This window comes from Malus sylvestris, chromosome 1, assembly GCF_916048215.2.
Source record: "Malus sylvestris chromosome 1, drMalSylv7.2, whole genome shotgun sequence".
Lineage (NCBI taxonomy): Eukaryota > Viridiplantae > Streptophyta > Magnoliopsida > Rosales > Rosaceae > Malus > Malus sylvestris.
Genome location: NC_062260.1, coordinates 20,703,049 through 20,720,375, shown reverse-complemented (window position 1 = coordinate 20,720,375; position 17,327 = coordinate 20,703,049). Strand labels below are relative to the sequence as shown.

General features: G+C 39.9%; 2 pseudogenes; one reads left to right on the top strand and one right to left on the bottom strand.

Annotated features, from left to right (window-relative positions):
- The window catches only part of LOC126600525 (ribosomal lysine N-methyltransferase 4-like), a 40,745-nt pseudogene extending 26,117 nt beyond the window's left edge, over nt 1-14,628 (top strand).
- LOC126614467 (cyclic nucleotide-gated ion channel 1-like) overlaps nt 1-17,327 on the bottom strand; it is a 138,105-nt pseudogene that overhangs the window by 114,921 nt on the left and 5,857 nt on the right.

Sequence of the window (17,327 nt, the reverse complement as noted above, 5' to 3'; positions counted from 1 at the left end):
TGTTGGCTATGGCAGCTCATTTTGCGTGGCCTTTGCGACAACTTGATGTTAAGAATGCATTTCTGCATGGTGTATTGCAGGAAGAAGTGTACATGTCCCAACCTCCAGGTTTTGGTGATCTTCATCATTCTGATTTTGTTTGCAAACTGCACAAGTCTTTATATGGTCTAAAACAGGCCCCTCGAGCCTGGAATGACAGGTTTACAAGCTTTCTCCCCTCACTTGGTTTTACAACAACTCCTGCAGATCCATCCTTATTTGTGAAGCACCTTGGTTCTAATGTTGTGATATTGCTTCTTTATGTGGATGACATCATCCTCACTGGTAATGATCCAAGTTTGATCAATGATGTGATTGTTGCTTTGACAAAGGAGTTTGATATAAAAGATTTAGGTCCCCTGCATTTCTTTTTGGGTATTCAGGTTCTTTCCCAGGCAGATGGTTTGGTATTATCACAGGCTAAGTATGTTAAGGATCTCCTCATAAAGACTGAAATGATTGATTCCAAGCCGTGTTCAACCCCTTGTCTGCCTTATAACCGTTTAGTTCTTGATGATGGGAAGCCTTATAACAATCCAGCGCTTTATCGCAGTGTGGTTGGTGCTTTGCAGTATCTGACTTTTACTCGACCAGATATCGCCTTTGCCGTGCACCAAGTATGCCAGTTCATGCAATCTCCTATGGAATCCCATTTTAGTGCAGTCAAGAGGATACTAAGATATCTCAAAGGTACTGTCTCTTTGGGTATTCGGTATATTCGATGAGGGTTGGAAGTTAATTCAGACACTGTCAGAGCATTTTCTGATGCTGATTGGGCCGGAGACCCTAATGATCGACGGTCCACTACGGGTTTTGTCGTGTTTTTGGGTTCTAATCCGATTTTGTGGTCCTCTAAGAAGCAACAAACAGTCTCCCGGTCATCAACTGAGGCCGAGTATCGTGCACTTGCTGCTACAGCAGCTGAACTGGATTGGATTAAGCAATTACTGACCTTTGTGCATCTTACTATTCCTACTTCCCCAGTTTTGTATTGTGATAATATGTCAGCAATCGCATTAACATCAAATCCGGTTCTACATCAACGCACAAAGCACATTGAGGTTGATATTCATTTTGTTCGCGAACGAGTTGCAAAGAAGCAGTTGCTTGTTCAGTTTGTGTCTTCCAGTGAGCAATATGCAGACATACTGACCAAGGGATTATCTGCTCCTCTCTTTCAGACTCATTGTCGCAATCTCAGTTTGGATTCTACCTCTCCTGAGCTTGAGGGGGGATGTTAAGGATAGTAATCCAATGATAGAATATGAAGACACTTGTCAAAAGATTAGAAAGGTTGTTAGAGAGGTTGTTAGAGTTAGTTAGCAGTTTCATATAGTATATAGTCTTGATATTGTAAGATTGATGATATAGAAAAATATTACAAATGAAAGTATCTACTTCTCTTTCTAAATCTCTCTCTCTCTTTCTCTTTCTCTCTTTCTCTCGTACTGCATATTCTTCTGCTATTACAGTGTAGTTTACACGGAAGGCCGGCGCCGAGATTTCGTCGGCACTTTCAATTGGGAAATCGGCGTACGGAAGGTCTCTGTTTGCTTCAAAGAGCATAACAGATGGAGATTGCGTTTTGAAGGTTCCGTACAGCGTGGTAAATCTCAACCCAAATTATTCAAGACTTTAATCACATTATTAATCACGGTTTAAATTGTTAATTTATGATTTAAGAGGCTTTGTTTTGGTTGATAATTGCAGCAACTAGCTCCGGATATTCTCGTTCCAGAACTGAAAGATTTGTCGAGTGATGGAGTTGGCGATGCTGCAAAGCTTGCCACTGTCGTTTTGTTTGAGCAGAGAATGGGCAATGTAGATTGCTGTTCTAGTTTAATTACTACGTTGTGGAAAGACTTTTTCTGTGGAGTTTGAGGGTTTTGTTTATGCAGGATTCCGGGTGGGCCCCTTACATTCGTTGGCTTCCTCGCCCGGAGGGATGCATTGCACGGTGAGTGTTATATGATATTAAGTTATCATTTGCATTCCTAGAGATAATTTGGCAGGTTATGTTGTTAGACGGTCAATTCAGACAGCATGTGTTGAACTTGAACATGAATGGAAAATAATTTAACTGAGCAATGGTCCTTACTTGTAGTTGATTCGTTTGGTTGTACACATTTTTTGAATGGCAAGAATTCACTGTTATTGACTTTGACGTTGTTTGTATATTCTTAGATATTTTGGAGTGATGATGAGATGGAGCTGATTTGCCAAGGCTCTGTATATCAGGAAACAATTAATCAAAGATCTCAAATCAAAAAGGAATTTTTGGTTATTAGGACGGTCAGTACTTGATTGTTTTATACACTGGTTAATGGTTTTGGGACGTTCATGCGTGAACCTCTGCCATGTATATGCTTTAAGTTTAATATCATCATCTCTATTCGGGATTTAAACTGTTGGTGGCATGTATTTCAATGTCCCCTTATCTTGAATGTTCTGGCAAAATTAATCAACCAGAGTAACCTGCCAACTGTTGGTGGCACACATTCTTCAGTATTTGGAATAGTGGGGATCCCGTCAACTTAATAACTTTTGGAACTTAATCAATACCTTCTCTTCTTCCTCAGGTAAAAGTCAACGACTTTCTCTTTACGAATGCCTTTTTATTTTCTATTTTTGTCTTTGAGCTTCTATGTTATTAACTTTTAGATTCTGATTATTGCTATGACATATTTTCAGGCTCTCAAAAACTTCCCTAAAATGTCCAAAAGTATCACCTATAAGGATTTCATGCACGTATATGCTTTAGGTAAGCTTCTACATTTCAAGGCATTTTCATCTGTCTGAATAACTTGCTTCAATTTTACTTAATTCCAATTTTTTGAATTAAATAAATGAATGCCAGCAGCGGTGTAGATGTTCTATAGCATCCAATTTCATATTGTTTAATTAGTTATATCTCCATTTACCTATATACCTATTCATTCCGATCTTATATGATTGCTGGATACAAAACTATTCTAGATATTATTAGTTGCAGCAGTTGCATCTCTTAAAGATCTATACAACTTATTCTCACTGGTTACTTCTCAAGCATGGGGAAGCACGAAGGGTTATTCCCTGGTAACACATTTATAAAGATTCCGTTGCAAATAGTGTTATGAACTTTATGATGGAAGTTCAATTTTTTCCCCTTTACTTATGAATTTTTTGGATTTTCAATTTATTTTATAGATCCCACTTGCTGATTTTTTGAATCATGATGGCACTTCAGAATCAATTGTGTTGAGTGATGACGACAAACATTTCTCTGAGGTACTCTCTCTCGCTCTCTGCGTTTTGATTCTCTATCTCACATCTTGATTTGGTTATAGGAGTACAAGAATTTTATATTCTCCTTATTCATTCTGCACTCTTATGGAAATTGAGTCTTTTTTATGTCTTTATTGCTTTATATTAGTTCAGTTATTGGGATGCAAAACAAATTCATTTCACAATGTTCTTGATTTTTCATGCCTGTTATTTATCTGGGCAGGTCATTGCTGACCGCGATTATGCTCCCGGTGAACAGGTTAGATGCTACTAAATTAAGATGGCTTGTTTCCCCTATTTAAAATCACAGGCACCCCTTGGAATTTCTTTTTTATTTTGAAACATTTGATCAATTTTTGTTTTTGTAGACGACTCATTAACATTTTCACTCGTTTTCGTTTTAGATGTCTCTAACTCCGCCTATGTAAGTTTATCTTACATTGCCGGTCCCAAGCCCGGGTAAAGGAGGAGGGGGAGGGCGTCAGGTAGTCGACAGCCGGCACTCCACAGTTACGTCGAATCCTTATGAAAATGAATCCAGAACGAAATCGCGCTAAAGCTAGGGCTTCACCCGTAAGTGGCGCGCTGTGTGGCCCGAGCACAGTGATAAGTGAGCAAGGGTCGCTGTATCTCCATAGGCACCCGGATGCCGTGTTAAATGAGCAAGGGGGCCATAGAAACTTCTTTTCGAACGACTCCACTCAAAGTTGTTTGGGAGCATATGCTCCTATCAACTTTACACGGGACACACAAAAGAAGTACTTTGATTCCATTGGACGGGGGAGGGTGAAGAAGCTAGGACAGAAGGGTAGAGTTCAGGAGAGTAGAATGCGTTTAGGAACGTGGAATATAGGAACCTTAACGGGAAAATCTATGGAAGTAGTGGAAGTTATGGTGAGGAGAAGGATAAATATTATGTGCCTACAAGAAACTAAGTGGGTTGGTCTTAAGGCAAAGGATCTAGAAAACTCAGGGTTTAAACTTTGGTACTCGGGCACAAATAGAACGAGAAACGGTGTTGGCATCATCGTGGACAAGACCTTGACACAAGATGTTGTAGATGTGAAGAGGGTAGGAGATAGAATCATGGCAATCAAGATTGTAATAGGACAAGAACTCATCAATGTGATTAGTGCGTACGTACCTCAAGTAGGGTTGGATATGAGTTCGAAGGAGAAATTTTGGGAAGACCTTGGAGACTTGGTGCAAGGAATTGCCCAGACGGAGAAGTTATTTATAGGAGGAGATTTAAATGGACACGTGGGCAGGGAGACAGGCAACTATGGAGGTTTTCATGGTGGCCATGGTTTTGGGGAGAGAAACGAGGATGGGGAAGCTATCTTGGATTTTGCAATGGCATATGATCTCTTCTTAGCCAACACCTTCTTTAAGAAGAGAGAAGAACATGTGATCACCTACAAGAGTGGGTCGTCAAAAACACAAATAGATTTTCTTCTAATGAGGAAAAGGGATTGTATAACTTGTAAGGATTTCAAAGTTATACCGGGAGAGAGCTTGACTAATCAACATCGCTTGTTGGTGATGGATGTACATATCAAAAGAGTGAGAAAAAAGAACAAGACTTGGAAGTGCCCAAGGACTAGATGGTGGAATCTAAAAGGAGAAAAACAAGCCATTTTCAAAGAGAAAGTAATTACCCAGTGTGGGTGGGATAGAGAGGGGGAAGCTAGCCAAAGGTGGTATTTCATGGCTTGTTGTATACGAAAAGTAGCAAAAGAGGTATTAGGAGAGTCCAAGGGCTTTGCTCCACACCAAAAGGAATCTTGGTGGTGGAATGAGGAGGTATAAACAAAGGTGAAGGCTAAGAAGGAATGTTGTAAAGCCCTATACAAGGACAAGACCGATGAAAATGGTGAAAGGTATAGAAGAGCGAAGCAAGAGGCGAAGAAAGCTGTGAGAGAAGCTAAGTTAGCGGCTTATGACGATATGTATAAGCGACTAGATACCAAAGAAGGAGAGTTGGATATCTATAAACTAGCTAGTGCAAGGGAAAAGAAGACAAGGGACCTAAACCAAGTGAGGTGCATCAAGGATGAGGATGGAAAGGTTCTTGCTACAGAGAACACGGTCAAAGACAGATGGAGAGGTTATTTTCATAATCTTTTCAATGAAGGACATGAAAGGAGTACTTCTTTAGGGGAGTTGAGTAACTCAGAAGAATGTAGAAACTACTCATTTTATCGTCGAATCAGGAAAGAAGAAGTGGTTGTAGCTTTGAAGAAGATGAAGCATCGAAAAGCAGTGGGCCCAGACGATATACCGATCGAAGTGTGGAAAGTCTTGGGAGAGATAGGTATAGCATGACTCACTGACCTTTTCAATAGGATTTTGAAAACGAAGAAGATGCCAAATGAGTGGCGAAAGAGCACTTTGGTGCCTATCTACAAGAATAAGGACGACGTACAAAACTGCATGAACTATAGGGGTATTAAGCTAATGAGTCATACAATGAAGCTCTGGGAGAGAGTCATTGAGCATAGATTGAGGCAAGAGACACGGGTTTCGGACAACCAATTCAGGTTCATGCCAGGGCGTTCAACCATGGAGGCAATCTATCTCTTACGAAGATTGATGGAAAGATATAGAGATGGGAAAAAGGATTTACATATGGTGTTTATAGATTTGGAAAAAGCGTATGATAGGGTCCCAAGATACATTCTTTGGAGGATTTTCGAGAAGAAAGGAGAACGAGTAGCATATATCCAAGCTATAAAGGATATGTATGAAGGAGCAAAAACTGCCGTAAGAACTTATGAAGGACAAACCGAAAGCTTCCCCATAACTGTAGGATTACATCAAGGCTCATCCTTAAGTCCTTACCTTTTTGCGTTGGTAATGGATGAGTTAACATGACATATTCAAGATGATATTCCTTGGTGTATGCTTTTCGCAGACGATATAGTGCTGATAGATGAAACTCAGGAAGGAGTAAATGCGAAGCTTAACCTTTGGAGAGAAGTGTTGGAATCTAAAGGTCTTCGCCTAAGCCGATCAAAGACAGAATATATGGAGTGCAAGTTCAGTGCAAATGGAGGCCAAAATGAGTTAGGGGTAAGGATCGGAGATCAGGAAATACCAAAGAGCGATCGTTTTCGCTACTTAGGATCTATCTTGCAAAAGAACAGAGAATTAGATGGAGATCTCAACCATAGAATACAAGCTGGATGGATGAAGTGGAAGAGTGCATCCGACGTGTTGTGTGACCGCCGTATGCCACTGAAGCTCAAGGGAAAATTTTATAGGACGGTAATAAGGCCGGCGATGCTGTATGACACAGAATGTTGGGCGGTGAAGCATCAACACGTACATAAAATGGGTGTAGCGGAGATGAGGATGCTTCGTTGGATGTGTGGGCACACGAGAAAGGATAAGATTAGGAATGAGGATATCCGAGGTAAAGTAGGAGTAGCCGAAATTGTAGGAAAGTTGAGAGAAAATCAGTTACAATGGTTTGGACATGTGCAAAGAAGGCCTACTGACGCTCCGGTTAGAAGATGCGACTACGGGACATAGGTTCAGGGCCGAAGGGGTAGAGGAAGACCTAGGAAAACTTTGGAAGAGACTCTAAGAAAAGACTTAGAGTATTTGGATCTAACGGAGGACATGACACATGACCGAGCACAATGGCGTTCTAAGATTCATATAGCCGACCCCACTTAGTGAAGAAGGCTTTGGTGTCTTTAACACAATACGTTGGAAATGAAGCAAAGCTTATTTATTGATATTTCCGATAAGTTACAAATATGTACATATACATGAGTCAAAATAAACAAACAAGAGGGAGCCTTCACAAGGGTTGCTTAGGAGAAGTCTTAGCAGTCGGTAGAGCCCCAGAAAGAGAAGGCACCAGAGGGGGATCATTCGGAGCCTCAATACTGGACAGAACCCTAGAAGGAGGAGGCATCGGAGGTTGATCATTTGGAGCTTCATTATGCGGGACAGCCCAAAAGACGAAGGCAATAAATGCCTTTGGAACAAACCCTCAAACCGCTGATGATCAAGTAAAACTTGACCATTAGATTCCTTCATCTGGTCAAGCTTCCTCTTCATGTTTGTAGCATAGTTATGTGCGAGCCGGTGCAACTGTTTTTCCTCATGCTTGAGCCCTCTAATCTCCTGTTTGAGACTCATCACTTCAGCCGCCAATTATTCAACTTGGCGAGGTCGAGCAAATAGGCGTTGGGCTATATTAGACACGGAACCTGCACACTGAACACTCAGAGCCAGAGAATCCTTAACAGCCAATTCATCAGACCGTTTGGAAAGTAGTCTGTTATCTTTGGGAGTGAAAAGGTTCCTGGCCACCACCGCAGCGGTCATATCATTCTTCATCACGGAATCCCCAACGGTAAGAGGACCAGTAGGGGATAAGAAGGATGGGCGCCATATGTTGTCTGGAGAAGGCGTGACTGCCTCTTCAACAAGGTTCAAGTCAAAACGACGGTCGGAGGGGCCAGACATTTTCAAAGGTGTTGAAGAGAGAAGAGGTCGGACAAATCAAGATCTTAGAAGTGCAAGAAATGAGCTTCTACTGGTGAAGATTCAAGTGTGCTTTGAAACTTAATGCCAGCCTCTATAAAAATCTGCACTCGATGGAGCTTCAGAAATCGAAGAGGCGTTTGCCCAGAAATCGAAGAGGCGTTTGCTTTCTCAAAGTCTGGGCTGCTCAGAGACCACGAGGGCCGATCTCAGAAATCGAAGAGGCGTTTGCTTTCTCAAAAGCTGGGCTGCTCAAAGACCACGAAGGTCGATCTCAGAAATCGAAGAGGCGCTTGCTTTCTCAAAAGCTGGGCTGCTCAGAGACCACGAGGGCCGATCTCAGAAATCGAAGAGGCACCTGCTTTTTTTAAGGCTTGTCAGCATCTGTCACATGCACACTTAGCTTTGCTGAAATTACGGGCATTCTAGTGAAGTAGATAGCATGTGAATCTTACTGTTCAATCATCCACTTTTCACACGCACCATCAGCTTATGGGTACCACAGATAACTTTGCCAAAGATCTTTGACAAAGTTTAGACACGTGAAGCTTGCAGCTCCCACTACATCGCTATGACCAAGAAGGGTAAAAGAATAGCAAAGAAACAGTACTAACAAAGTTTTAGACACAGAAATTTTGAAGGTCTAGCTATCATATTATTACCCACAAGGGTAAAGGAACAGCACCACGGCTGGATAATTGGAAAGTCCCTGTGTGTCAACCTCTGTGCTCCATGGCAAGGTAGACTAGCAAACATGCCCTACCTTTACTCACATTCGAGAAAACACTCCAAACAAGATTGCTTGCTCAAAAATCGAAGAGGCACCGTCCTCCGAATCTCGAGAGCCAGACTCCCAACATGATTACTTTCTCAAAAATCGAAGAGACACCACTCTCTGAATCTCGAGAGCCAGACTCCCAGCAGGATTGCTCTCTCAAAATCGAAGAGGCACCGTTCTCCGAATCTCGAGAGACAGATCCCCGACAGGATTGCTTGTTCGAAAACCGAAGAGGCATCACTTTCTCAACTTCGAGAGCCAGATCTCCTTGGATAAAGCATGTCTGTAATCTTCACACGCAACATCAGCTTTCCAGATACCACATACCACTTTTTCAAAGTGCTCTGACACACGTGAAGCTGGCAGCTCCCACTACCGTGCTATGACTAAGTAGGGTAAAGGAATAGCATTACTACTTCCTGTTAGGGAGACTCATATATATGTCGACCTCCATCCTCAACGGACAGGCAGACCTGCAAAAATGCTCAACCCTTCCTCATATCTGAGAGGGCACTCCCAACGAAGCCTCTCGAAATACTCAGCTTTCTTTCCCCCCGATAATACCTCTGCAAACAAGCTACACCAGAGCAAGAATATCTCAAATCATCAGGGTTAAAAGCAAGAGTATCCCATATCATGCTTTTTCCCTGTCTTTTCCTTTGGCCTTGTTCTTACCTGCAAGACAAGGAGAAAGAGAGCAATCAGTCAGCACTTGGAATCAAGCTTCTAGTCAGGAACTGACTACCTGGAACCCCTTACCTGATTACTTACCTGACATTGCTCTCGAGTACTCATCTTCAACATCTTATGCTTCCAGAGAAGATACCACATCTGCCTGAGGAGCCGATAGGGAAAGTGAGAAGGATACAAGCATGTGGAGACAAGCGTAACAGAACACGTGCCGATACATCCACTACTTTGTCAACAGCAAAAGTATCCCATATCAGCAGGGTCGAACGTACTCTAGATTTGATGGACTTGTTTTGACCCTCAAATTCTTCAATCGGCCTTATACTCTGGAGGAAACCAGAAAACCCTCCAGCCCAATTCAAGAATAAGCCTGTGGAAAGTTACTTCTTCAAAAGCAAAAGTATCTCATATCATCTATTCTCCTTTTCTTCTCTTTATCCTTCATGCTGCCTGCAAGATAGGGAGAATGAGAACAATCAGCCGAAACTCGAAATCAAACTTCTGATCTGGGACTGATTGCTTGGAGCTCTGATTGCTTACCTTGTCTGTCATCTCTTTCAGTAGATCCCCTAGCTCGGCGACTTGGGGGACTCCTACTACATGATTTGTATCGCGCTTGACCAAGCCTGACACTATAAGTAAGCTTCAAGTGAAATTGATACATTACCTTGTGCATCTCCACCAGTTAAAGCTACTGCCTCTGGATGGAGGAAGAGTACTTCCAAAGAAGATGCCACATCTACCTATGAGACAGATAAGGCAAGTGAAGACGATACCACACTTCGGTACTTAGAAGTTTCGTGATTACGAGATCATTCTCCCACAATATTTCCTAATGTCATTTGTACTAAATCATTCATTTGTACCCATTAAAGAAGAGCTTCAGCTTATGTACTTGTGTAAACCTTTCACAATTAATGCGAACTCATCTACTCCGTGGACGTAGCCAATCTGGGTGAACCACGTTCATCTTATGTTTGCTTTCCTTTCCTGCTTTCCTGTCTCTATCCATTTACATACTTATCCACTCTAATGACCAGAGCAATAACTTAATACTTGCTGTTATACCAAAGTCCTCACTGATTTTGTGCATCAACAATCCTTAATCGCGAATGATATAGGGTTGATAGATGAAACTCAGGAGGGGTAAATGCGAAGCTTAACCTTTGGAGAGAAGTGGTGGAATCTAAAGGTCTTCGCCTAAGCCGATCAAAGACAGAATATATGGAGTGCAAGTTCAGTGCAAATGGAGACCAAAAGAAGTTAGAGGCGAGGATCGGGGATCAGGTAATACCAAAGAGCGACCGTTTTCGCTACCTAGGATCTATCTTGCAAAAGAACGGAGAATTAGATGGAGATCTCAATCATAGAATACAAGCTGGATGGATGAAGTGGAAGAGTGCATCCGGCGTGTTGTATGACCGTCGTAGGCCACTGAAGCTCAAGGGAAAATTTTATAGGACGACAATAAGGCCGGCGATGCTGTATGGATCAAAATGTTGGGTGGTGAAGCATCAACACGTACACAGAATGGGTTTGGACATGTGCAAAGAAGGCCTACTGACGCTCCGGTTCGAAGATGTGACTACGGGATAGAGGTTCAGGGCCGAAGGGGTAGAGGAAGACCTAGGAAAACTTTGGAAGAGACCTTAGGAAAAGACTTAGAGTACTTGGATCTAATGGAGGACATGACACAAAACTGAGCGCAATGGCGTTCTAGGATTCATATAGCCGACCCCACTTAGTGGGAAAAGGCTTTGTTGTTGTTGTTGTTGTTGTTCGTTTTAGATGTCTCTCGTTGGGTTTGAAATTTTCATGACCTTCTGCTAATTTCTTATCTATTTTTTTTCTAAGAATTAGTAAAACTTTTTATTCCTCAGTGGTCATTGTGTGTTAACAGATAACGGATCACAACACATGAACACAGGGTCTATGTTAGAGTAAAAAGCACAATATTGCTTGAGATATACTGTGAATTAATATTTAGAAATTACTGGAAGTTTGGGTTTCCTATTATTAGTATGAATGGATGGTACATGGAAACATCCTCTGGAGCAGTTCGTGACTATGGTTACGTTGCAGAAGTGGTTGTTTAAAGTTGAAACTCTGGACTTCAATTTGTATATTTGTATAGGTACTGATAAGATACGGAAAATTTTCTAATGCTACCCTGCTTCTGGACTTTGGTTTTATCATACAACATCCACGACCAGGTCAGTCTTGGATTTCAGTTCACTATAGTCACAATGATTGCTTTGTCATGTTGGGAAAATGTTTCTGTTGCTTAATTCACACTTCTTACCTTGATTTAACACTTTGACTAGAAGTTTGTTTTTGGTAACAAAACTATTCTCTCATTGACTCGAAGAACAAGACTACTTTTGATCTAGCACTTGCTTAAAAACCTCTTTGATAAGTTGGATGTCTTTCATGGGAGCATAGTAATTGCAATTAGTTGAGTATTAATAATCTCTTTGTTCAGTAAGTTTGCTTGAAGACTGAAGCCACTTAATTATCTGTCACCCTGTGTCAATTAGTAAGATACTGAATACACGTTCTACATCATTTCTTTCCAGATGATGGTTTTGTTATTTGTAATCTGTAAATGTTATGGATGCCTTTGGTCTATTTTCAGGTTGAGATCCAGGTCAATATACCTCACCATGACGTCCTTCGTGAAATGGAGTGGGAACTTTTGAAGAGATATCACAGACCAATCAGTAATGATGTCAATGGTTTCGACTCTTCAATGGATTCTTTGACTATCAAGTTGGTAGTGATGCACTGTATCTCTTTTATTTCCTTTTTCCCCCTATTTTTGTTCCTTTGCCTTTATCCCCCGTGTCTAGTGGTACTCTGTGAAGTCATATATTCTGTTTCTTTTGTTCCATTTCCAGTCTTGTTTAACTAATGCGTTTATCTGCGTGATGACTTGATATCTTGTGATGAAAATCTTTTACTGATTACAATAATCGTATGATGACATAGGGAAGTTAGGTCTGGTAGCGGAAAAGGTAAAGGAATTCCTCAGTCACTTCATGCTTTTGCTCGTGTTCTATGTTGCGCCTCTCCTCAAGGTGTGTTTCTCTTCATGTTAACTTACTGGCATGCATTGCTTAATATGCTTCTGAGCTCATTTAACCTTATGACTCATCTGCAAATAGTTTATTGATTGTTTCTTAATATTCAGAACTTAGTGACCTGGCCAAAGAAGCTGCAGAACGTGATGGTCAATTGGCCCTTTAACAAACAGCAGCAGAGAGATTGAAGCACATCAGATGTTATCAAAACTAACCCAATTAGCTGAGGATTGTGACGCATCTATCAAGGTAAAGATGCTAACTTTTTACCCCCTTCGTTTACAGAACTTGTCTAAGCTAAGTTAAACAAGAGTTCGTTATTTTCTATGATCCTCCGGATAGAAAGTCTTTCGCATGTAACTGGAGAACTTACGGGTCCCAACGACTATGCACGCACTCAAGAAGCACAAAAAGGAGTTACTACATTTGTAGTCAGATGCAACATTATGTAAACCATAAAAATGATTATATTAAAATTCCACTCTCTTCATATGTTTAGTACCGCTTCCCAAATGCCTAAAGACTTCTCCAGTTATAAAATTCCTCAACTTCATTAATATCTGAATTAAAATGAGTATGTTACTGCAACATGTCAACTGATTCAATATGTGTATGCTTAAGAATTCCTTCATTCAAAAAGAACCGTAACTGGTGTATGCCTCAGGATCTCCTCAATGGTGAACATCGTATCCTCAAATCTCCTTCTGCATGGCTAAGAAACTACTGCGACACTTTGACAACAACAGACTGCCATAGATGATGATATTGGTTTTGCAATACCACCAAAGACTCGAGAGAGGTAATATCAACGGAGATTATTTACACGATCAGACACAGGTACAAGTTATGGATTCATACTGTACGTGAGAAACCGGGATTCTGGGAAACTAGGAGCCCACAAGATTAGGCTAACATGAAGGAAAACGCACCAAACTGGTTCTTACGCATTTAGAGCGGGAATGTGGGATATCAGGGTACAACTAAAAATAGAAGACACATTTTTGCTGGGTGAATTTGGATTTCTGTGTGAATGCTTTCTCAAGTGAATTAGGTTATAGTAGTAAATTTCTATAATATAGTCCACATTTTTTTATAAATCCGCTTGTGTAAGTTTATCTTACGTGGCCAGTCCCAAGGTTGAAAAAAGGAGAAGGGAGAGAGCGTCAGGTAGTCGACAGCCAGCACTTTGTTCTTCACTTCGAATTTCTATGTATGCATATCATTTTTCTGGGTATTTTGCTGAAACTTGATTATTTTTTTCTAATGTGCAGTCGTTCCTGATCACCCGTGAGGAGAGAAAGGAGTTTGGAGAGAAGATCAAGGAGTCCTCATGACAGCCGAAGCCCTAAGCGTTGTAGGGCTTCACCTCCAGTATTCGATGGGAGGAGGCACGGTCAATCCCCTGAAGGGAGGAGACCACAAGAGCGGTGTAACCTCTCCCTGCATTGAATAGTGATTCAATGAGCTAGATCTCAATTCAGATTGTGATGTAAGGACTTTAACTTTATCTTCAGTGTATTCAAATCCGAGCAGATGTAATAATTTGTAATAAGATGTAAAGAAATTTACTAAAAATAGTTTTTTTATTCAAATTGAAATTAATTTACAGAAACATTGACTGAAAGACTTTATTAGATACTAGCTTGAAATGAAACTGAATACATAGTAGTGATAATAATATTCAATTCTCTAGATGCATGTGCTTCTCTTTGTGATATGTAAGAGTTTGAAATTCCTGTGAAGGGTAGTTGATATTCATTTAACTATTTGAAAATTCTTCTTGTTGTGTTTGTGTTAAGCTTGTTGTGTATTTGCTTAGCTTAATGATAAATTAGGGGTGGTCGAAAATTAGAAATTTTATTCGTGCGTGTTTTTTTTTCCCTTTCTTCCCAGCTATTAATTTGTTGTCTGGGGTTTCAGTTTTATTCATCTTAGCATCGTTCACTGTATTTAATTTGTTTTCATTTTTAAATAGACTACCATTTTTGCCATTGTGTTGTTTGTGCAGAGGAGATATCTCATTACAAGGAACCTAATCCAACAGGGCATTTGCTACTCTTACAAGTTCTATGTGAACTCCAAGCTCAAGTCAGTCCTTAATTTTCATATATTTTTAATTTTTTCATGTCTAGGCGGTTTACATGGTTTTTAACCATTGAATCACCTAAATTTATGTTTACAATTGCATTGTTTTTTATTGTTGGTATCGATTAAAACACTATATTTAGGTTATTGGATTATGCTTATAAGAGTATGTTAACATATTCATTTTAATAATTACCACTTGCTGTGATACATTGAAAATGCTAATTCTGTGCAAGAAAATATTCTATATTAATAAAACTGTTTTAGTAATTGGAGAGAGTGTTTGTTTAATGTGTTAATCATGTTGTGGTATTTTAATGTTAAAAACCACTTGCTTTGAATCTTTCGGAAGAAATTAGCTATGTGAAGTAATAAAACATGCAATTTCTGGAGGAAGGAGATTAAATTGTTTGCTTTGAAACCGAAGTAAGTTACGGATTCATTCTTCGTAGCGAATCTTCAATAATCAGTATGCAGAAGAAACATTTATTAGTTTCAATTTAATTACTTCTGAAAAGTTAGAGATTTACTGAGCATGTTGGAAATTTGAATTAGTAGCACTTTTGCATATCACACACTATGACCTATACTTCCTCTAATATTTTTGAACCAAATGTCAGTTTTCTTTTTTGCCATTGAAATGATGTTACATTTGTTGCATCTGTTTGGTTCCTTATTTTTATACTTGAAGATATTATCAGTATGCATTTGGTTTTGCTTGGTTGGGGTATAGGTTTAGTTGAAATAGTGTTGATTTTATGAGTGATTTTCCCCTTTTTAGTTACCAGTTTGATGTTTGACACTGTAAATTTGTAAGTATAATGCAAAATATAAAAAAAATAAAAAAATTCTAGGGTCATCAACTTTCTTTGGCATTATGGATTCAAACATTGCTTATGAAAAGAAAAAGGCAGCGTAATGTTTTATTTATTTTCAATCCTACAAGAACGTGCAGACACACTTTCTAGTGGATTCTATTTATGGTTATCTAGTTTTGAATTTTGGTCATTTCTTTTCAGAGATTATGGATTTCTGTGGGGGCCAATATATAATTCCAGAGGTTTGAATGCAAAGATAAATGAAATGGGCAAAAATATAAAAGTTACAATATTTGATACTAATTCTAAATTCCATGGTTTACTCAAACTACCAAATGCATCTTACTTGTCAATTATTTCACAAGCACACACACTCAAACTGAAACCAGCCGCCCGGGTTCACATCAATACTTCACTCGAATGCTCTAGAAGCCGAAGATATATTATCGTCCACCGTAGAAGGTTCTACCCTGTTTCTAATAGTTTGCACTAGTCCCTCAAGCTCCTCAGCTACTTTTTCCATGGAAGGCCTTTCCTCCCCCCATGGCCACAAACATGTCACGGCAAGCTCGCTCACTTTTTTGGCCATCTCAAAATTAAACTTGTCTGTGTTTATTTCACCATCGAGAATTTGGCCCAAGTGATCCTCTTGCACTGGAAAAACAAAGTCGTTTGCTAGGGATCTCTCAGACCCGTCAGAAGAAACTGCCTCTTGACGTGTTAGTAGCTCCATTAGAACAACTCCGAAGCTAAAGACGTTGTGTGATTTAAGATTCTCGGGGTCTAAGCATCTGGATGTCCCTGGCAAAGTGATACTTCATCTTCCATTTCACCTTCATCTTCATCAAGCAATCGTGAAGCTCCAAAACCGGTAACTTTTACAGTGTGAGTTGTATGATCTATTAATATATTCGCTGTCTTCACATCTCGATGTATGATTGACCTGGAGTGCAAGTGTGCTAGAGCTCCTGCAGTTTCCGCTGCTATCTTCATTCGTGATTCCAACGAGAATTTTGATTTGTTTCTGTGAAAGTGCTCAACAAAAGTCAAAGCATTGGTGCGGTCATAAACCATTATAGGCCATGTTGTCTCTAAACAACAACCTAACAGCTTCTCCACATTTTCGTGATCGATTTGAGAAAGAACAAATGCTTCATGAACCAGACGTTGACTCTGGATGAACGGGTCACCAGTAGCACTGTTGCACGTTTTTATGGCAACAGCTCTTCCATTTAACTCTGGGTGGTAAACTGTTCCATAGCCTCCTTCATTTGGATTGTTCAAACAAGTGTAGTTTCTTGTGGCCTCCTTAATATCCCTTTCATAGTAGTTGTAAGGGAATGCACCTGTGTGTACGAATTTGCCGTAATTTTTTATGAAATGTTTCCGGAATTTAGTGGCTACACTCTCCATGTCACTGGCCGTCAGAACAAGGGCTTCAACAACATCCGTAATTACAAAAGGAGACTCAGCTGCTGTAGGTACTTTGTTAGGGAAAGAGGTCGAGAATGGCCAAACCAGAAGTTCTTCTCCATAGATTTCTCCTGCGTCTTTTACCCAACTTTCTTGGCCTATTCTTCCTTCCACAATGTACAACATTTGAATTGGGTAACCCTTATCAATAATGTTATCGGTACGATTATACTTCATGGGCCGAAGATGGCTACAGATTTCTTTCAGCACTTCATCATCCATGTACTGGAATGTTGGAATCTACATTTTATAACATATAAGTAACTTAATTGACATATTAAAAAAAATCTAATACATAAGTATATAGTTACTAACTCATGAATTTTAAAAACTTTCCATCCATCATTAATCTCCAACCTTTTTATTAAAATTTGCAACCTTCGGACCGTTCTTGTGTTTGCTCACTACAAGAAAAGGTGGCCATGTAAATGTGAAAGGTGATTGTTGCTCGGTTGCAATGATGCATTGTGGCTTTAGATCTATTTAAATTATATTTTGTAGACCATAAAGTACGGCGGTTAATGATTATTTTTTTTTAAACATCTCATAGTATTTTTCTTAAATGAATTGTGACAATAAAAACGTAATTAATGACTCTTT